Source organism: Apus apus, chromosome 1 (genome assembly GCF_020740795.1).
Source record: "Apus apus isolate bApuApu2 chromosome 1, bApuApu2.pri.cur, whole genome shotgun sequence".
NCBI classification, from domain to species: Eukaryota; Metazoa; Chordata; class Aves; order Apodiformes; family Apodidae; genus Apus; species Apus apus.
The window spans coordinates 204,971,386-204,994,043 of NC_067282.1; the positions used below are offsets into that span (position 1 = coordinate 204,971,386).

The 22,658-nt window shown below is 45.9% G+C and overlaps 1 long non-coding RNA gene across 1 annotated transcript; it reads right to left on the reverse strand.

Annotated features, from left to right (window-relative positions):
• Positions 1 to 2,636: 2,636 nt before the first annotated feature.
• Positions 2,637 to 6,249, reverse strand: LOC127381908 (uncharacterized). Its single transcript, XR_007888824.1, has 3 exons — positions 6,164 to 6,249; positions 5,961 to 6,080; positions 2,637 to 2,712 (listed from the first exon to the last, which is right to left on the reverse strand). It is a non-coding gene; the product is annotated as an uncharacterized LOC127381908 (long non-coding RNA).
• Positions 6,250 to 22,658: the final 16,409 nt, after the last annotated feature.

Consider the following 22,658-nt stretch of genomic DNA (forward strand, 5'->3'; position numbering starts at 1 on the left):
GCAAACTTGAACTCCCTGCCGAGTTCACCAGCGCCATTTTCCTCTCCACCATTGAAGTACTGAGTTCTTCTGTCTTGCTTTTAGATATTTAAAATGTCTGTCAATAGGTTTTTCTTCAAGCAAGGCTTTTACCCCGGAGGTTTGCAAGATAAGGAACCATAACAAGCACTGCCGTAAGTGCCCTTAGTCAGAATTTGTTTGCACAGTGCTTGGGAGGCCTCTTTTACTGGCCAAGGCCTCTGGATATTGTATATCTGGATATCTGGAGTGGAAATATTAACTACAGGAGGCTGGAAATCCAGAGGCTGTTGTGTTTTTGTTGGGGTTTTTTTTCCCCCTGCAGAAAAGCTTTAAATTAAAATTCAAAAGGCTCTTTGTGAAGCTTTTCTGTTCTTGTCGTTCAAAACAGGATTCCCTGGTATGGCTTGCTCGTTTGGGGACTGACTTTTAATCTGTTCGTGTTACTTGTAACGTTCACCATCTTAGTACTTGTGCAAGTGGTTTATATTTAAGAAGAGCTTGCTCTGAAAACAAAAAGAGAAAGGGGGAAGGGGGTTTGGAAGCCAGCGAAGGAAACACGGAATTGCTGCCCAGTCTGAAGAATGTATTTTGGAACATTAAAAAGTTAAAGAGAACTGCCACATCAAAGCATTTCTGCAGTTTCCTGGATAAGTCATCAAAAATAAGTCTTAAAAGTGCAGCCTGTTGAATGATGCTGACTAGGCAGTGTGGATTTACAGTAAAAAGGGAGAAAAAGGTTCAAATAACATGAATGGGAACTTGCTCTAACCTGATGAGTGAAGCTGCGCTGTGCTTTATCCTCTAGCCTGACTAATGGTTATCTATTCTAGCACACCCTTTGAGGATGTCTTTTGGATTTTTGTTGTCCCCAAAATCTCAATTATGGCTTTTTTTTCCCCTGGAAAAAAAAATCCACCAAAAGTCAACACAAAAAACCTCTCGTCTCTGGACAAGCAATAAAACGATCCTTAAGAAGCAACGCAGTGTTTGACAGAAACATTTGCTTTTTGATAAACTGATTTAAGATTAGGTGTGGTTTTTCACAGCTCTTCACCCTTCCCTTCTGAACTTCAAAATGTGTCCAGCTCTGAAGGGAATCATCAACCCTGACATGAAATTCTGAGGACAAATTTGGCCAAGTGCTCACTGCTCAGTCTTGTGGTAGCGAAAGGATCCTGATGTTTATTCAAGGAAGGAGGAACAATGACTGTTTCCTCAGTCTGGCTTGAGTGTGAAACAACTGAGCCTGCCCGTGGACCTCTACCAATATGTTATCTACTAAATTGCCCAAACTTCCTCCATTAAGATTATTGGGGCCCCATCTCCTCCCTTACTATGTTGCTGAACAGGTTTTGTGTTCAGGACTTCCCCTGCCTCTCTCAAGGTTGGTTGCTGGTTTTCTAAACCTGTTTACAGATCAACTTGAAAGCACAAATGACACACTCTCTTTTAAGGTTAAAAATATTTCATAGCTAATCTCTCCATGGGCCATCAGCATGGCAATCTCTATTTTAACAGGCTCTGGAAAGATTTACTCTTGGCAAGACTGGCAGTATCATCATTTGCTGGTAAGCAGCCTGGAACATTCATTTCTTGAAGCAAACAGAGGGTACCAAAACAGAAGTGTTTGTTCTTTCTGTACGGTCGCAACAAGGTTGCCCTTCCCCTGCTCTTAGTTTGGAGACATTTGCTTGGCCAGTGTGTTGCTGCAACATTTCACATCCCAGCAATTATTTTTGCGTGTTCACGTCATCGTCTTCATAACCCCAACGTATATTGCAAAGTTACATGAATCAGCCAGCTATAATTAACACTTTCTGCTTGTCTTGAGCCTGGTAAGATAAGGGAAGAGTCTGTATCTTCTCATCCTGCCTTAAACAGGGAAATTATGCTGGAGACAGTCTATCAAGAAGAATCTTTTCCAAGGAAGTGACTGAACACAACTTGAGTCTTTTTGTTTGGGTGACACAGCAGGGATATCTGGATGACCCTACATGAAGGCTGGGCTCTTGGAACAGCTTTGTGATAAACAGGGCAATTAATTCTATCCAACTGCTGGCACCAGCACAGTCCTTTATTCTGCTGTCTTCAGGTACTAAAACGTTGCAACCAGGCCACTCTGCACTTGTTGCAATTAATCAGAAGTGTTTTGAGTGATGCTCAACAGCCCAACCTCCGTCACACAGCTCTGCTTTTCCTCATCTTGTGTTGCGAGATGCCTTAGGTGAAACTTCCAGGGTTGCTCTTCTGGTCATTGCTGACCTTTCATTCACCTGGGCTGTCTTCAGAAGCTTGACAGACAAGGGTTGCCCATCTGAGCACTGCAATCATGAGTCATTCATTTGCATGTCATACTCATCATGTAGTCATGCAGGTGACTACGTTTGGCTCTGTAGGCTTGAAGAGCTTTGCAGGCTCTTGCAGAGCTACAGACAGAGCAAATAATCCAGTAGTTCTGCAGGAAATCATCCCAGTGATCTCTGCTGAAATGGTGCCTCATCAAGACTCTGAGAACAAGCAGTGACTGGAGAGGGGACACCAGGAGATGTGATGAACCTCTGAGATCACAGAGGCCGCTTCTCTGAAGGTCTTTTTCCACTTAGCACATGGATCTGCTTCCCTCCATAACTGTCCTTTTTGCCACTCCTGGTGGTTCCTGGTAGTTCTCAGCTCCCTGCACTTGACCAAAGACTTGAAAAAGGAAGGAAGATCAGTAAAATCTCTTTACACCACAAAACACTCATTCCTTTTAACAAAAGATGGTCAGAAAACATCTGTGATACCAGATCTAGAAAAAATAAGATACTTCCTACTCCCAGAACAGTGATGGTGGTGGTGGCACATGAGAAGGAGCACTTTCTGATTTCTTCTCCTTTTCTTCTCTTTGATTGAGTTTTAAATCTAGAGTTTGGGTAAGATGGAGTCTTACTAGAACACTGAAGAGAAGGAGAGAGCCAGCAAGTCTATCACAGGTTCTGTTGCTTCAGAAGATTTGTGCTGGATGTTTGAAGGACTGAAGGGAACTTTTTACCTGGGGCAGATATTTCTATATTCCCTGCCTTTTGTGGGAGTTAGTAGCTGCATTTCTCCCCACAGCTGAGTGAGAAGGTTTAGATGATGGAGTTTGAGATGGAGAAATTTCTCTCCTACACTTGTGAACAACTGGAAACAAAGCTGCCTGTAGATTTTTTTGAACCTTAAGCTTATTGTACTCCCCACTCCTACAACTCATTTTCAAATGCTGAGGTTTCCAAGTTAATGCCCCTCATATACGTGATCATTTCTCCTTTTCATGAAAGAATAGTGACTAAGTAGCCTTGATATTGAGCAGGAGCAGTAGAGAGGCTAATACCTGTGTGATTATCTCTGCAGGTTGTCTTTTGAAAGCCACCATCAGACAGGTTGCCATGAGACACCAAGAAAAGGGCAGTGGGGGGGCAGGGTGGGAGGCATCTCACACATTTAGCAATGTGAGTCCCACCCCAGCTTGATCAGAGGGGGAAGTGAAATACTGCACAGGCAGCCCCATGAGGTGCATTGCCAGAATAAAACACTGCTTTGGATTAAAACCTTATTATCAAGTCTGTGTCATAGGAATGAAACACGTTGGGCAGTAAATGGAAAGCTACAGTGGTTGCTTTAAAGCCATGAGTGTAAGAGGACACGATGATGGCTGTACAGTGTCTTTACATTTGAGTTTTGTGAAGGCTCTTATAGCCAGACTGGCTTGATTACACCCCATAAAATCACCATTGGGTTGGAAGCTGAGTGCACTAGGACCAATAGGCCAAACTCCTTGTTCTCACTGGCAGCTTTCTACCTGCTATCCCATTGCTCCCATGGGCAGGAGGACACAATTCCAGACGCATCCAGAACCCCAGACAATATATCTGGGGCAGATACAAGGGGTCCAGATCCATACTGGGATGACTGGGAGTTACTGTGAACATTTGGAAAGCCCCATGTGGCTTCCAGGCCACAATTTGGCTGCCTCTGGTGTCAGAGATCAAGATTCATGGAACAAAATTGTGCTCCTGCTTCCCAGGATGAAAGCTCACGCCTGCCTTAGAGACTGAGGCTTGGTCCATTCTTGTAGCTCTTTATAGATGCACAGAGCACAGTTTGCAGACCATTAATTATCTCTTTGCTCTTCTATCTGTAGTCAAGGAAGGTTTAATCAAACTCATAAATTTTGGTCTGGGCAGCCTGGCAGGTTAGATGCTGGAATTAAACAGTACAGATTTTTCTTTCTCGTGAGAAAAAACGACTCTGTTTTAAATTTCAAAGAAATCTGATGCTCATTCCCAGATTTTCTTCCTGAGCAGTATGTACTCATATAAATCCCAAAGAATGTTCCTTTCCAGAAGTTTCTAGGAGTCAGTGTACTGGTATGCATCTCTTGGAAATGTCCCTTCCCTTTCTGGAGCAATCACAGGCAGAGTGATTGTATTAAAAAGTTTTGGCTCTTCCTGAGGGTACCTGAAGGTTGTGTGATCTCAGGAAAAGTTTCTCCTAGTTTTACATAAGTCTTAATTCAAGCATATGGTGCTTTGAACAAGCTTAATTTTTATATTTTTATGTATTTATTTTAGATATCTCTAAACGTAGATATCTAAGTCTTTGTGTGTATGTATAGCATAGATGATATATTTACTATTCTCACCACTTTGAAGCCCATGATGATGCTCCTGCTTCCTGGTTTTCCACAGTAGATGCTGCCTGCTCAGAATTTTCATGGCTCACATGGCAGTTGCCTTGTTCAAACCCTTGGAGCAGGTGAAATATTCCCTCAAGAGGTCCTGAGGGGACTTCAGCCACCCTAGAAGCTGTAAGGAAGTGTTGCTCCTATTCTGTGTGACCCACTGAGGTGGCTGAACAGCTCTCCCTCCCTGTCTGGGTCAAAGTATCTCATTTTCTGCTAGGGCTGCTTCAGCCTTTTATGTGTGGCAGACACCATTCCTTCACCAGCTGGGAAGTGAAGAAAAGATCTTCTTGGTTGATGAGAAGCTCAACATGAGCCAGCAATCTGTTTGCAGCCCAGAAAACCAACCATGTCCTGGGCTGCATCAAAAGAATTGTGGCCAACAGGTCAAGGAAGGCGATTCTGCCACTCTGCTCTGGTGAGACCCCACCTGGAATATTGTGTCCAGTTATGGGGTCCCCAGCACAAGAAGGACATGGAGCTGTTGGAGAGAGGCCAGAGGAGGCCCCGGAGATGATGGGAGGGCTGGAGCAGCTCTGCTCTGGAGACAGGCTGGGAGAGTTGGGGTGTTGAGCCTGGAGAAGAGAAGGCTCCAGGGAGACCTGAGAGCACCTTCCAGGGCCTGAAGGGGCTCCAGGAAAGCTGGGGAGGGGCTTGGGACAAGGCTGGCGGGGGGGGGGGGGATGGATTAAAACTGGAAGAGAGGAGATTGAGGTGAGACATTAGGAGGAAATTCTTCACTCTGAAGGTGGGGAGAGCCTGGCCCAGGTTGCCCAGGGAAGCTGTGGCTGCCCCATCCCTGGCAGTGTTGAAGGGCAGGTTGGAGGGGCTTGGAGCAGCCTGGAATGGTGGGAGGTGTCCCTGCCCATGCAGGGGGGTTGGATCTAGATGATCTTTAAGGTCACTTCCCACCCAAACCATTCTGTGATCCTACGATTCTTGCATGTAGTGATCTTACCTTTTTGGTACCAGGTGCCAAATAACAGTTTTGAGTTAACTCCTTGGGTCATCCCAATAAACAAAATCCACTGTCTGGACCCAATAAACAAAATCCACTGTCTGGACACTGGTCCTTCCTGGAGTGAGGAACACAGAACCAGCTCAAGCAGACAGTAGTACGTTTGGTTTCTCCTCAGTTAGAAGTAAAATACAGTGTCACTTGTATTAACAGATGTGTGCTAAGCAAAGGGTCAGTGTAGAAATACATTTTTGGAAGAAAAGTGCTAAATAAGCTCACCTGTGCTTCATCTGCTGCAGAAAATATCCGTCTCCTCACCAAAAGCATCTTGTATTCCTTCACATCTTGCTTCCAGTAAGGTACACCTCATAAAACATGTATCTTGCTGCTCTGCATTGGCTGGTAGAAGTGCAAAAATATTTTCTAGGTGGTTGAGTTGTATTTTCCAAAGAGCCCTCCAGAGCACCCCACCCTCCACAAACCTGTTACAGACAAATGCTTTTTCTCTTCTGATACTGGGAGCTGCTGACATGAAATACTCCTCATGCTCTGTGAGATCAGTTTTCAACAGTGCTGGAGTGCAGGTCCACTGAAAGTCAGAAGGATTTGCCATTCCTCTATTACTTCCAGGTTTTTTATAATCCTGTCGGATCTTAGTACAAAGGAGGAAGGTGCAGCTGGTGAGAAGATGCTTTTTCTGCCTGGGTTTATGACAACAAGGGGGAAAATCTCCCCACTAGGTGATACAGCTTGGCTGCCTTTGAGAAAAAGTGTGTGGCCCATTTGGGACTACATTTCTACATGCAGAAACCCAACGACAGGCAAAAATGTTTCTCCATATTAGGGCCAGAATAAGCTTTAAAAAATTGTTGCTGGAGACATACCTTAAGTCCACCAGACAGTGAAAGCTGGAACAGAAGTTGTTTGCTTAACTCAGTGCTGGTACAATAAATGACTTGCATAAGGCAACTCGTTTACCATTGTTCAAAGAGCAAGGATTATACAAACGGCCTATTGTGTGTGGTGCTTTCTGGTGGTTTAACTTTCTTGGATGCAGAATGACTTAATGAAAGACCACAACTCAATTCCTGGTTGTAATTGTATGGGAAACTACAAGGCTGCATTGTCAAAGGTGCAGTTTGTTGCCTCCTTTCATTTCAGCTTCATTAACCTTAGAAAACGAGGCCACAATGTTGTTATTATTTTTATTATTGTTGTTGTTGTTGGTTTTTTCCTTTCTCCTGGTCAGATTGGCAGGTTTGTGGTCAAAGGGAGATTTTCCTCCAGACCAGCCTGCAGGGCCCAGTGGGAGGTTTTTGCCTGCACAAAGAAATTTATTGTAGTAAACTGGGATTTTTAATCTAACACCTGCCATCGTGGTGGGGAATACTGGCAACCATTTGGTCTTCCCTTCCCAAAGACTCTGCTACTTCATTGGCTTTGGAGCTTCTCTGGTAGGAGCTGAAGATGTATGATACCACCAAAACTGTGGAAAAGAGATGTAGTTGATCAATTGTTATAGCAACCTATACATTATTTACCTTCTTTCTTCTTCCTGCTCCCAGGTACCCTCTCAGACGAGGCAGCTCTTTCACATTTCTGACTCCAGGACCACACTGGGACTTCACCCTGGTGAGTAGAACAACTCAGTGGGTGCATGTTGCAAAAGCATGCAAACAAAAGCCAAAGACAGAGGTGAAGGTCCCTCTGCCTGGAGGAGAAAGAAAATCAACACATTCCTCTCTGCCCGGCCAGACTCTTTCTGAGCCACTGAGGCTTCTGAGCTTTAGCTGGAGGGTGTGTTTTGCACACAGGGATTAAGAGAAGGCAGGATATCCTGAACACTGGTTTCTTTATGAACTTCTTCCTTTCCAATGTGTTTCAGCAGTCCTGCTAGCTAAGGGGGCGATGCAGCAAGAAAGATGTAAAACATGGTGTAGTAATAAACCTTTTTTTCTTTCTTCAATCCAAAAATCTGTATTTTATTTGGTATAGAGAAATTACCTAGAGCAGCTGCATGGCCTTGTGGCCTTCAGCTCTCTTCTCTCTATCCTGTAACATGTATCCCTTACTATGGAAGTGGTTCATATCCAGCCTCTAGAGCTGGTAGATAAAGATGGATCACTCTGGAAATTGGTTCAGAAGACCCATGTCAGATTTCTATTCTGAATTGCTGCTTCAGAAGTCTGTCCTGCTTCATGCACTGAGGGTTGCAAGGCAAGGGGTCAGCTGAAGTAGGTGCAGAGTGCCTGGTCTTGTGTATATAGATCTTGTCCTGTTTTAAAGCTCGTTTTCATGAGCTGCCTGAGCTGATTTGCCCCCTGTTGCTCCTGGAAGTGGTGATCCACTCAGCCAGCAAACTGATCTGGCTGGAAAACTTGCCTTACCAAAAAAGAAAACAAAGAGTTAGGGATGAGCTGATCCAGCTGACTGCACATGCTGTGTGGATGCCTGTGTGGGCACCAGGAAGGGCATGAGAACGTATCTGGAGGTGGAGAAAAGGACAGGACGACCTTTTCTGAAGGAAATCCCACCCAAAATCAGCTGGAGCTTTTTCTCTGTAGGCACTTAGGGACTTTGCTGGCTGGGTCTTGAAGGGCAGCCATGTCCAATCTTGAGGCTGCACAAACACCAGCCCAGGGTGGGTGGGAATTAAACAAAACCATCATCTCACGTAGATTTTTCATTTGTTTAATTTAAGAAACTTTCATCTGGTGGCTACAGTCACATTAAACATATCCATTTGAATATTACAAAGCCCTATAAATGATATTCTTTCAAATTTGAAAATACTGTGCTCTAACATCACAAATTAAAAGCACTTTGATTGAGTTTCAAGTTATTCCTGTTCTTTGCATGTTTTTTTAATCTGCTTTTATTTGGCTATGTGCATATTCAACTCTCAGTTACAGTTAGAACGTGCAGTATGGCATGGCAGACTGCAAAAACTAAACTGTTTCTGAAGGACTTCATTGCTTCTCTGCATTTCTCCATCAAGCCCCTCATCAACCTGGTCTACTGCCTCTTCTCCCTTCACATGAGAGGTGTCCCTGCCCGTGCAAGGGGGCTGGAACTAGATGATCTTTAAGGTCCCTTCCAACCCAAACCATTCTGTGATTCAAGCCCAAGTAGCTTCATTTGCAGCTACAGATGGTGGGTAGCCCTGAAATCCAGCCCTTTCCTGGAGATCCGGGATTTCCTGTGAGCAGCTGGAGGTTAGTCTTGGACTTAGATACCAACCACTGGAAAATGAGCAAATACAAGGGAGAAAGAATAAGGACGGAGCGTGTGTAGCTGTGCGGGGCAGTTGCCCAGCAGATGTGTCCTTACTGCATGGCCAGGGACCAGGTCTCTGTGTCCAGGCCGTGGCAGTGTCATGATGCTGACGTACATCAACCAGAGTATGGTCATTTTGGCAGCAGAATTTAGGCAAGCAAGAACTCTACTTGGTGTCATAGAATCATAGAATGGTTTAGGTTGGAAGGGACATTAATGATCATCAGGTTCCGAGCCCCCTGCCATGGGCAGGGACACCTCCCACCATTCCAGGCTGCTCCAAGCCCCATCCAACCTGCCCTTCAACACTGCCAGGGATGGGGCAGCCACAGCTTCCCTGGGCAACCTGGGCCAGGCTCTCCCCACCTTCAGAGTGAAGAATTTCCTCCTAATGTCTCACCTCAATCTCCCCTCCTCCAGTTTTAATCCATTCCTCCTCATCTCATCCCTCCCTGTCCTTGTCCCAAGCCCCTCCCCAGCTTTCCTGGAGCCCCTTCAGGCCCTGGAAGGTGCTCTCAGGTCTCCCTGGAGCCTTCTCTTCTCCAGGCTGAACACCCCAACTCTCCCAGCCTGTCTCCAGAGCAGAGCTGCTCCAGCCCTCCCATCATCTCTGTGCCCTCCTCTGGACTCTCTCCAACAGCTCCACGTCCTTCCTGTGTTGGGGATCCCAGAACTGGACACTACTCTAGGTGGAGTTTCACCAAAGCAGAGTAGATAGAATCGTAGAATGAACGATGTCCATGTCTCATGTGCTGAAGTGTGTCACAGAAGGGGTTTTTACCCCCATGACCACCATGTACTCATATGCCATCACAAATAACATCTCTTCATGCCCTAGTTTGTGCAGCTGCTTGGCCAGAAGTCCAAAGAATGTACCTGGCCTGAGCCTCAGGGGAAGTGGGTAACTGAGCCAAGTGTCCTCTTCATGCCCACAGAGGTGGGGTGGGTTTAAAGAGAAGGACTGGTCTGTGTTCTGCACAGTTCTAAGAAAAGACTGTAAAGGTTAAAACCTCCTCTGGATGGCTTCTGACTGGCTGCAAGGTTCCTCATGCTCTGTTTTCCTTTCTTCCTTTTCATTAAGGAGGATTCCTTGATGAGAAACAGGCACTTGATCTTTGTTGACTTAATGGTCCTGAAGCACATTCCTCACCTGAAGACTTATTGGTGTTTTATGACCTCAGGTGGGCAATAAGCAGCAAAAACCAGACTGATCCCTAAAGAACAAAATATTCTGGTTTGAGGCCAAAGCCCTTGGTAGGAGAAAGGAAAAGTTGATGACTGGAATGGTTTTCAAATTGAAAACCAGTACTTGCTAAAAAAGCTGGAGCTTTAACGGGAATCCTTGCAACGTGATTGAACATTCATGCTCATGGCATTGTTTAGGTCTTTCTACAAGAAAGTCACAAAATATTGAGATTTCCTCTCCTGATTAGCATGGTTTATGCCTCTCCTCTTTGAGAGCCCACATCAGGTCTCACACTTTTTTACAGTTCAGCAGCTTGCGTAGAAGTAACTTTTTCCACATGACTCGAGTTCCTTGAGGAGGTGAATGGATCAGATCTCTTGAGCGTGACCCTCTCCAAAAATGTGAGAAAACAGAACTGTAGCAGTTGCTTTTTCATCCTGTGGCTTTAAACTCCCAGATTGGAGCAGTCTGAAGAGGCTGCTTCTTTGGAATCTGTTCTGGCACCGCACAGGAGCGATCCAGCTGGCTCTGTAGCGAAACGTCTCCGTTTTTGTATCAAACTATATTGGGCAAAGGAAATGGGGTCCAGCCAATGCAATACTTCTTGCACAAGTCTAGCCAATTTAAAAACAAAACTTTGGCCTTCCTTTCGTGTCTGGGCTTTGGTCTGGAGCTGTATGTTAAAGATGTTAATATCCTTGTCTACATAAGGAACGAATAATATTCAGACCAAGAAGGCGTGGTGTCTTGGTCTTTATTGCAAGTTTTCTTCTGTTAAATAGATGCTAATATCCTTGACTTACATATGGGAAAAATAATCTGCAGACCAAGAAGGTGTGGTTATAGCAGTCTTAGATAAATAACCAATCCTGAATATTTGACTAAACCTAATAAAATTTTTTTTAAAAGTCTGCATTTGCATGTGTTCTCAAGCCTGCCAAAGGGCTGTTCAAAAAAAAGCATGGATGTGCTGGGACATTAACTCAGTGTCAGTGCTACAAATATGGTAAGACATGATGTCTAGTGTGAGGATTTTTTTCCTTTGTAGTTAGCAAGTCTATCAGTGAAGGGACTCACGTGGCAGAGTCAGTGTCTTTTCTTTGCAAATGCAGAACAAACCAGAAAACATTGGAGGACTTTGTACTTGAGTGCACTTCTGTACCTAGTTTGAATAGTTGAGGAGGAAAAAAAAAAAACAAACCACAGTGGCAAAACCCAAAATACAAGAAACTGAGTGTATGAGGCCCCATCTGGAGAACTGGGACCAGTTCTGGGCTCCCCAGGTCAAGAGAGACAGGGAACTGCTGGAGAGAGTCCAGGGGAGGGCAACAAAGGTGCCTGGGGGGTTGGAGCATCTCCCTGATGAGGAAAGGCTGAGAGAGCTGGGGCTGTTCAGCCTGGAGAGGAGAAGGCTGAGGGGAGACCTTCTTGATGCCTCCCAGTATCTCAGGGTGGGTGCAGGAGGATGGAGCCAGACTCTGCTCAGCAGTGCCCAGGGACAGGACGAGGGGCAACGGGCACAGGCTGGAACATGGGAAGTGACATGGAAATAGGAGGGAAAACAGAGCCCTGGGCCAGGCTGCCCAGGGAGGCTGTGGAGTCTCCTTCTCTGGAGACATTCCAGACCCACCTGGATGCAGCCCTGGGGAATGTGCTCCAGGGGATCCTGCTTTAGCAGAAGGGTTGGACTGGATGATCTCCAGAGGTCCCTTCCAACTCTGAGGATTCCATGGTTCTGTGAATATCCTCATCATTACATGTGTGTATTTAATAGTGAAATGGTAGAGTAAGAACAGTGTGGACAGGCAAGAAGACACACTGGAGCCTAAAAGCATCATACAAAAGGACAAGAGAACAGGTTCCTGAGAACCCTCCAGGGAAGCTGGGCATCCCCTCAACAGCACCAGATTTTCAAAGGAACCATGGAAACTTGGCTTGTCAGCAACTAAAAATAATGTCAATGAATACTTGCATTCAGACAGTTTAAATACACTGACAATGATGACAAAGCTGAAACTTTTAAGTTATTTGAATATATTATTAAATTCTAAGAAAGCAGGTGTTACCTATTTGCTCCTGACAAAAGGTCAAGCTGCTGGAGTGGTGGGACACAAAAAGTCAGGGTCAACTCATGGTCATGGTTCCCTCTGCAGCTGCAGAGAAGGTGTTTTCCCCTTGTCACCCAGTTCAATGTCCAGCCTCTTAAACTGATAAACAACATGTAGACCCATATAAAGACACAAAGTAGTTTCTTTTCTTTTTTGCTTTGTGCTTAATGAAGTGGAAGAGGATGAACTTGACTCATTCTGAAATGTTGAAGGACAAGGGTCAAACTCAGGATGAAAACCAACCACTTTTTTCATGGGTGACCAAACAATTTATGCTCGTGACCCATTATTTTTCCAGTCCAGGTGATTTTCAGGCTGGCACAGTCTAACAGGATGAGTCCACAATTAGTTTTACATTATCTGAGTAATGAAAAAATACTGTAAAAGTCCAGGTAGTACAGAAATAGTGGGAGGTATCAGGAAGCTCAGTGCAGATGGCTTTGATCCTAGTTCCACTGGCTTGTGCATTTCTTCAGCAAGGAAAACAGTTGAGAGCTCCCTGGCCAAAAGCCTCATCTTTCATCCACAAAAATGCTGATTCTTTCAGCACGTTGCATTCCTAGCAGGGGTGTTTCAGCCCCAGCTGTCTCCTGGCCATGTCCAAAATAATGATTTCAAATAGGTGTTGGAAATGCCCTCACATACACACACTCAGCTGTTGAGGCAGCCACGCTGTAAAACAAATCCTTGACGCACAGTAAGAACCCCCTGTATATATATATGTACACACATATATATTTATATATAATAAAATATATTTGGGTATTGGAGGGTATCTGAGAAGCAGGAACAACCAACCCAGAGCAAAACTGCTTTGTGCTGGCAGTGTCCCCGGGGTGAAATCCATAAATCCTCCCACTCACAGACCCAGCCATGCTGGTGAGGAAACACTGTAAGAATTAGGCATGGTATCTTCTGATGTCCATCTTCTAGAGACCTCAGATCCTTCTGATCACCAAATCTGACCCTCTTGGTACCTAGCTCTTTCAAAAAGCACAACTTGATTGCTGGATTGCTGACCTCAGAAGCCACAAAAAATGTTTCATTTTGAATGAAATGAATCTTAAATCACTCTGCAGTGGTAACCGCTGCATTCTGTCACGCTGCTGAGATTTCCCACTTGAGATTTTCTTCACAACCACAATTATGGGAGTGCAGAGAAAGAAGCATCTAATTTTTAGCTACCAATCAGGTGACAAACCTCCTGCAACAGCATAAACATACTCTGCATTTGTTTTCGAACTTTCGGGGTTTTGAGTTATTACATTTAGCTGAGGCTGTAAAGAAAAAAATGCCTCTAGTTTGCTTTTTAAAAACCAGCCTTCTTTCTGAAGGTAAATCAAATGTGCAGCATCAACAGGCTGACAGGCTGAGGGAGTTGGGGGTGTTCAGCCTGGAGAAGAGAAGGCTCCAGGGAGACCTTAGAGCACCTTCCAGTGCCAGAAGGGGCTCCAGGAAAGCTGGGGAGGGACCTGGGACAAGGGCAGGGAGGGATGGGAAGAGGGGGAAAGGATTAAAACTGGAAGATGGGAGATTTAAGTCAGACATCAGGAAGAAATTCTTCCCCATGAGGGTAGGAAGGCACTGGAACAGGTTGCCCAGGGAGGTTGTGGAAGCCCCTTCCCTGGAAGTGTTCAAAGCCAGGTTGGATGGGGCTTGGAGCAACCTGGTCTGGTGGGAGGTGTCCCTGCTCGTGGCAGGGGGGTTGGAACCTGATGATCTTGAAGGTCCCTTCCAACCTTCACCATCCTATGATTCTATTATTATCTAACTCTCTTCTATTTCTTCCAGAAGAGGAAGCGCCGAGAGAAAGATGACGATGCAGTCAGCCTTTGCAGCCTGGACTTTAAGGTAATCGAAACACATTCCCCCATAATCTTGTGCAATCACCTGCTTTATGGACCACAGTGGTTTCTGCTGGGGAATGTCGTACTTTCTGTGTTTGCATTTCACCATCAACAGTTTAGAGAGCTGCACAGCTGTGTTTGCTCTCACATCCACCTCTGGGGTGGGCTGAGTCCTGCTGGTGATATCCATAACATTGTTTTGGAACTCCTGTTTTAAGCATTTGAATCCTAAATCTGCCCCAGTTTTCATGCTGTGTGAAAGAAATGAGGGTAACCCCTCAAGAAAAGAAGCATTTTCAAGGGCTGGGAAGCAAAACTGTGCAAAGCCCCTTGAAATGTTGCTATTGTTTGACTTCAGTGCACTTCATTGTATTGCAAACAAGCTGGACTGGCTGGGTGGTAAATTGTTCCTGAAGCTATGGATTAAATTGGTTTACAAAAATGAGGGTGGGGAGGTGCAGAGTTGCATCTTTTTTCAAGCACTCTCCAAATTTGGTTTCCTGGAAGAGAAACTACTTCTCTCCTGACCATCTGCCCTGAAGATCTCCCTGTCAGACACTTCTCTGAAGAGGGGAAAGAAGAGCAATCCTCTCTTTCTTAGGGGAGGCAGCTATTGAGTTGAGAGTTAACTAAGTGGGTTTTAAGGTTTATTAGACAGGGATGAAGAGTAATTTGTTAGTGGGGAATTTCCTGTTTGACCTCATGACCAGAGCATCCTCTGTTGTTGTCACTGACTTTGCATTTGTGCATTATTTATTAGCCTCACTTAGCCTGGCTACTGCTGGCTGTTTTCCATGAGGGATGGTCCTGTCCAAGTGGCTAACTGGGGCTTTGACCTCTCTAGGCTAGATCTCCTTTTCCAGATAAGACCATTCCTGTAATTTCCCAGCAGGGGAGGGAAAAGAACAAAAAAAAAAAGGTAATCTGCAGAGGGCTGGCACACAGCAGTGCTGAGCCTCTGAGCTGACTCTCTTTGGGGCTTGTTTTGTTTCTGAGGTCTTTCTGGTTTTCTGATGCAGATGGGAGTGTTATGGCTAGGAACTCTGCCCTCAGGGAAGAGGATTTTCTCTTTCTTTTTAATTGGGCTACCTTTTTATGTGTTGGACAAAATTGCATGAATTAGGGTTTCTCCCACAAAGCAATCACTTCAAGGTGAAGCTAAAACATCAACTGTAACTTCTGTCCTTGCCTTTTAAGAGTTTTAAAGAGATCTTCCAAGGAAGAAGGGAAATCCCTAGGCTAATACAGTCGGAGTTCAGACTGCAGCTTTTGTTTTAACCTGACTTTTTAACAACTTCTTTTGAAAGGGTCAGGTTCTCCTGGACATTTGAGAGTCTGAGGCACACGCACCAAATACACTCCAGTATTCTTATTCAAATACATGAATGGTACTGATTGGATTGTAATTTTCAGGCTTTTTGATACCAGCTCGCGAGGTTATTGAAAGTTTCAAAAGCCCCACAGCCAATTATTTCTATCACCAGGACTTCTGGGTCTCACTGAACAATTATGCTGTTGTACAGATTGTACTTTGCTCTGTCCAGATTTGATGAGGGTGAACCAACAGCCTAAAACTTGGCTCCATCACACACCAATATGTCAATTTCATTGATGAAATCAGGTCACAAGAGAAGAACAACATAATTTAAGAATGTGTGTAGGTCAGTTTATCCCTGTCTCACAGATAGGAACTGTTTTTTTCAGAGTTTGTCTCTCTACAGTATCTTAACTCCACAGCACAACTGTTTTTGCAGCCCCACTCTCTCCCCCAGCAAACACAGCTCAGCTGACAAGCTGTTGTTTGTCACCATGCTTGTGACAACCAGGAGCTTGGCCAGCACACTGCACTCACACTCCTACCAGACATCATTGTGCTGGCAAAAGTGCCAGGTAGATGGTGATCCCATGAAGACCTGCTTTGGAGCAGGGAATTGCACCCTTGTCTCCCAGACTCATCACCCTACCCCATCAATGATTTTTAAAGGGGGAAAGGTTTATTTTGTTTGGATGTGTGCTTGTCTTTCTGAAAAGATTGAGTCCTTTAGTGATTTTTAAACTTCACATATTCATTGTTGCACATACCAGGAAGATGGAATGCAAATGACAGGGAAGATGACACCAGCCCAGATGAGCTGCAATACCCCAGGTATTCTTGTTGATTTGGGCTTGGTAACCTCCCCTCTCCAGAGTCCTTCTCAAAAGTGACCCAGATCTGTTAGGCTTCTAACTTGATGTACAGCCTGAAACCCTCCAAACATTACCAGAATATAGGTGGTATACCTATATTACCAGAGTAAGGCCACCTCATAGCAGCCTTCCAGTGCCTGAAGGGGCTCCAGGAAAGCTGGGGAGGGGCTTGGGACAAGGGCAGGGAGGGATGGGAGCAGGGGGAAGGGTTTCCAGCTGGCAGAGGGAGCTGGAGCTGAGATGTGAGGGAGAAATTCTGGGCTGTGAGGGTGGGGAGAGCCTGGCCCAGGTTGCCCAGGGAAGCTGTGGCTGCCCCATCCCTGGCAGTGTTGAAGGGCAGGTTGGATGGGGCTTGGAGCAGCCTGGAATGGTGGGAGGTGTCCCTGCCCATGCAGGGGGTTGGAACTGGATGATCTTTAATGTCCCTTCCAGCCCAAACCATTCCATGATTCTATGAAGTTACAACTTGAGACCACAGTTAGAACATCCACTTCCTGCAGCTGAGCTGCCCCTTCTCTTGTGCCAAAACTTCCTCCTTTTGGGACAAGGAAGGTATTTTCTCCCCAGATCATGTCTGGAGCTGTACTACAACCTGAACTGTTGATAACTGTCTGGATAAGAGAGAAGGGAGAGGGAATTGCAAAGCAGGGACAGAAACGAGAGATTGAGGACAGGAATTTCTTTACAAAGCAGATCTTTATGCTTTAAAACTAAGAGATATTCTTGCATTTCAGGTAAGTTTACACCAACTTGTTGTTAAGTTACCACATAGGAATGGTTCCATATTACCCCCACAGTTATGTAAGGTGTGGAATGACTCATGGGAGGAAGCAGTACTGTGTTTTTTGAAGGTGTGAGTACCTTGATGTTTGTTAGCAACTAGATAAATACTTTGCAGTAGATGACAGGGAACAGACGGAAGTGATGGTGTGTTTTACCAGAGGCAAAATGAAGCCAGGCTGAATAATATGCAAGAATCATGTCTCATCTGGATGGTCTTTTCTGTGGTTATGAGATGTCCTTGTAAGGTTTTAGGAAGAGGAATGGTGAAGTCTAGGATATTGTAGAGAGGTTGGTGCTGGTCTCTTCTCACAGATCATTAGTGACAGAACAAGAGGGAAGGGCTTCAAGCTGCACCAGGGCAGGTTGAGACTGGACATTAGGAACAATTTACTCACTGAAAGAGTGGTCACACACTGGAACAGGCTGCCCTGGGAAGTGGTTGAGTCACCATCCCTGGATGTGTTGAAGGGTGATTGGGATGTGGTGTTGGTGGATGTGGTTCAGGGAAGAACTTTGTAGAGCAGGGATGATGGTTGGACTGGGTGATCCCAAGGGGCTTTTCCAACCTGAATAGTTCTGTGATTCTTGGTAGGACCCTTTTTATGGGCCTCCATGTGCTGTCCTCTCCAAGTCTTACTCACCTTTTGGGGGCCAATTCTGTGAATATGACTCAGCCTGAACAAGCCCTAGAGTTAAACTAGTGTTGGCAGCAGAGAGACTGTGACAATCAAGCTGACAACAAAAGTCTCTCCAGGGAAGGCAGATAAACACTGAGTTTATTTTGATGAAAAAAAGAGGAGGGGAAAGAGGGAATCCTTGCGTCTGCATTCTTGATGGTCCAGATCATTTGAAACCACCTCTAAGTGTCTTTCCATGGTCGGATTCCCCACCAGCAGTTTGGCTTCAGGCAGGGATCACACAGCCTAAAGATCATCACTAAATCATGCAAGAAACTGCAGCAGCAACTCCTTCCTTTGGAATATATCCCCGCAAGCCTGAAAGGCACAACAAAAACAGCCCTTCCCTCCCCCCTCCCAAAGACACAACAGCTCTAGAAGGCTTTTTTATGTGAATTTTACTGGCTTGTCTGATTCATGCAAGAACGTGCCCGTGCATAAGTTACAAATTTGTATTTGGAAATTTGACTTTGATCAAAACCAACATCTCTGGCACCGGCCGGACCACGCGGCTCTGAAAAACAACCTTTGGCACGTGAGCAGCTCAGGAGCTGAAGTCAACTGTAGCTTCTCGCTCCATTACTTTGTTGTTGGAGCAGATGTTGGTGTTTAATAACATCACAGGGTTATGGGGAGGGGGGGGGGTCCGTGTTTCCTGGCCTTGCATTCATATTCATGAGCTGGAAATGGCTTTTCTGGCCTGAGCGCACAAATGTTCACTGCAGGGAAGGGTGAGGTCGATGGGTTTTCTGTAGAGGGCTGAAGAATGTCATAGGTTGTGTTTCAGGAAAAATGCATCTGCATTGTGGGTTGGAGAGGGTTTGGGGTTGTTTGTTTTCTTTTATTTTTGTATCTGCAATTGTAAAATGGAGTTGAATGGCAGCTAATTATAGCGACCTCTCACCACCCAAAATAAATGCTGGATTCCAGACCAGCTCGTAAATTTCCCAGATGATCCAATAGTCTCTTGATGGGTCATACCCCACTTTTGCTCATTTTCCAGAATACTGCTCTGAATTTGGCTCTGAATATAAATATCTGGGAGTGGAATGTTAAACACAGCTCACGGACAGTAAACAACTTTGTATATGGCAGAAAGGGTTGAGCTCCCTGAACATGTAGGGGAGAAGAAGATTCCCTATGGAGATGTTTTTTATTCCACTACTCGAGTGTTCTGCATGTGACACTAAATATAGCACGTTAAGAATAGCTGCAATTGGGAGTTTTTAGGTGGATTTCAGTTCCTAGTAAAGAGGGTTTCAAAATGCATAACAAGAAGGAAAAGGAATATGCTGGGAGGGTGGTGGGTGCTTTCGCTTTCCCCGAGACTTCAAGTCGCCAAAGGGATTAAAATGTCGCAGGTTCTTTCTTTGAAGAAATTGAATCCAGATGTCAGGCAGATTAGAGGCATCCAGGACCTGTGAAAACTAGAAAAACTGCTCACTGAAGAATATCGCCCTGCCTCCAGACTCTCTTAATGCACCAGCTCAAGTCTTCTCCTCTCCAGCCCGTGGTAGAACTGAGATCTTTGGTCGTTGGCTCTTGAAACGTCCTTCTTGCAGGGTTTGGTATAAAATGAAGCCACCCTGAAGTGTCCTGGCTGATGGTCAGGGCTGTGTGACCCGTCCAGATCTGAACTATGAGGACACTGAGGATGCTGCAACGATTCTTTTCCACTGAAGGAAGGCTGAAAATCCCAATCCAGGCCTGCTGGGCTTTTACATGAACCATTCTCACACATGGTTTGCTTGAGTTTTGTCATGAGGAGAGACAAGGATCAGGTTGTGACTGCTGGCCACCCTGGACACAGGTGCTGGAGGACATTTTCAGCTGTTGGGGGAGCATTCCTGCATGCCACACTTGGCAACCCCTGGCACTAGCCAGATGCCACGTGTCGCTTAAACAACTGAGTATTTTTAACTGTGAAAACTTACATCAGGCTGGAATTGTACACTGGAATTTGGATGCATGTTTTCTTAGGAGTTCATCATTTGTTAATCTAAAATTTATTTGATGATGCTTTGGGGCTGAAATACCAAAATGTCATGTCAATACCCCGGCGAGCATTTTTATTTAGTAGCAGCCCTACCCAGAATAACTTGCAGGAGCAAGGAATGTTGCAGGTATGAGGCTGCCCAGGACTTGAGGCAAACAGCTCTGTGTAAGAGCAGTCCTCCCTTCTCCCTGCAAATGAAAACCCAAGCTAAAAATAACAGTAAAACAATGAGAGCTGGTTGACTCCTCTGTCACTTGAACTCTTCCCAGCTCCCTAATTTGATAGTAGGAGTCACCGAGGTATTTTGCTCCTAGAAGTGAAAATCCCCATTTGAGTGTAGGGGAGGATTGCTATTAATACCCACTGGCAGGAGAGCAGGAAGAACTGGTCTGTGATCCCTGCTCAGCACAGCGACTGGCCAGGCTGCATTCTCCTGCCTTCAGAGCTGCCACAGCATGGGCTGGTCCCTGCCTGGTGGGCTGGAGGGGCAGAAGAAGGCAAAGAGGAGGTTGGAGCCAGGGCAGAGGGGTATGGGGACACAGAGGGAGATGGTTTTGAGTAGAAGAATATGTCCTGGATTGGAGGGAATCATAGAATCATTAAGGTTGGAAGAGACCTTAAAGATCATCAAGTTCCAACCCCCCTGCCATGAGCAGGGAACCACTAGACCAGGTTGCACAAAACCTCATCCAACCTGGCCTTAAAAACCTCCAGGGGTGAGGCAAAGGGAAGCTGGAATTGTGCTGCAGGATGTATAGGGTACAAATCCATAAGTCCAGTTCTGGGGTCCCCAACACAAGGAGGGACATGGAGCTGGTGGAGAGAGTCCAGAGGAGGCCACGGAGATGATGGGAGGGCTGGAGCAGCTCTGCTCTGGAGCCAGGCTGGGAGAGTTGGGGTGTTGAGCCTGGAGAAGAGAAGGCTCCAGGGAGACCTGAGAGCACCTTCCAGTGCCTGAAGGGGCTCCAGGAAAGCTGGGGAGGGGCTTGGGACAAGGGCAGGGAGGGATGGGATGAGGGAGAATGGCTTTAGACTGGAAGAGGGGAGATTTAGGTGAGACATTAGGAAGTAGTTGGTTTTTTTATGAGGGTGGGGAGACCCTGTCCCAGGTTGCCCAGAGAAGCTGTGGCTGCTCCATCCCTGGAAGTGTTGAAGTGCAGGTTCTCCTTTCTTCTTTCTTTTTCTGCCTGTTTTGGCTTTCATCAGAAGGTCCCCAAGTACCACAGGCTTGTTGGGGATGGTTTGCTCCCTGGAGTAGCGTTTGCACTACGATGAGCTTGACTAACTTAAAGGTCATCTTCAACCTGCCTCTTGCATGTGCTGTAAGTAGAGCAGAGGGAGGTATCATTGCACACTGAGATGTTCCAGAGCCATGCTGGACATATCACTGCAGAGGTGACCTGGGAGAATGGTCACTTTACCTCTGCATGATCACCTTCCACCCTAACTGTCTTCAGGCTTCTCTTCTCCAGGTTTATTGCCTTCCCTGCGTTGCATGTTGGTTGGTGAGTATCCATTGCACAGCAGGTGTCTTCACTGTTTAGGGTGGACTTTGCCTCAAAATGGTGCTTGATGGTTTATACAAAAATAACAGGCACGTGGAAATCATGGAATCATAGAATAGTTGGGGTTGGAAGGGACCTCTGGAGATCATCTGGTCCAACCCCCTGCTAGAGCACGATCACTCAGGGCACATCAAACAAGAACACATCCAGGCAGGTCTTGAAAGTCTCCAGAGAAGGAGACTCCACAAGCTCTCTGGGCAGCCTGTTTCAGTCCTCCATCACCCTCACGGCACAGAAGTTCCTCCTCATGTTGAGGTGGACCTTCCTGTGTTCCAGTTTTTGCCATCACATCTGCTACATGGGGCAGTTGTGAGCTGCTTATCCTTGGGTTTTTTGTTCCTAAGGCCTTACCCACCCCTGGCTTTGACCAAAGGGCAGTTGTCCACAGCATGTAACCCTTTGCCAGAAGTCAGACAGGGAGCACTTGTTGCATCATGCCAGAGCTTTAGGCTTCCACAACATGACATCACCAGGCTGCCTCAGCTGGGGCTTGCATCACCATGAATTAACCTCACAAGGTGTCAGGCAGGGATCTCCTGGTGAATCACCTGCAGCAGGTCCTTTCCCCCAGGGCTTGGGAAAGAGAAGGACTATTCAACACTTCAGTCACAGGAAACACTCCACATGGCATGAAATGCTTCCATGAGCAGGACATCAGGTTCTGGTCCTAACAAGAAGTGTTTAAATGCCAGTTTTGTCTCCTTGACTCTGCTTCATGCTTTCCCTCTCAGCTCCTGGTTGTCCATCCCCAGTTTTTAGTTGACCCTGCACAGCCTGTCTACATCTCATTGAAAGGAGATGTGCTCTCAGGTTTGAGAAGAATTCCTAAATCTTTAGACCCAGTTTAACAAACTTTTGACCTTAGACTGGAGGAGCAACGGGAATGTTTGATACTCCCCCAGAAAAGGATCAAACTCAAGGGAGGGTTTGCCTGCTCCTCCCTGGAGTCATCGTCCCTTTGGTCTTTTGTTGTCTTAAAAACGGTTGGCTTCACTAATCCCAGAAAAAGGATTACCCATGTCTGAAACAGTCACAGTCTGTCCTTTCAGCAAGGGTATGGAAACTCACTGTATCCCAAGTTTCTGAGAATCCTGTGGTGGACAATCCCAAACGTCCTGGTCTCTCAGGGCAGAGGTTAAACAGGCACAGATCTGCTGGGGGCAACTTGCCACGGGAGAGAAGCCAACAGAGCTAAAAAGCAGATTGAAAACAAGCCAGGGGAGGAGACAGCAGGACTTTCCTCTGAAAAACAGTGTTTCAAACCCTCTGACCACCCTGGGCACCACGAGCCTGGGACCAGCTTGGGGTTGGGATCCTCAAATTTATCTCCTCCAGGGTTCCTTAGCACAGCC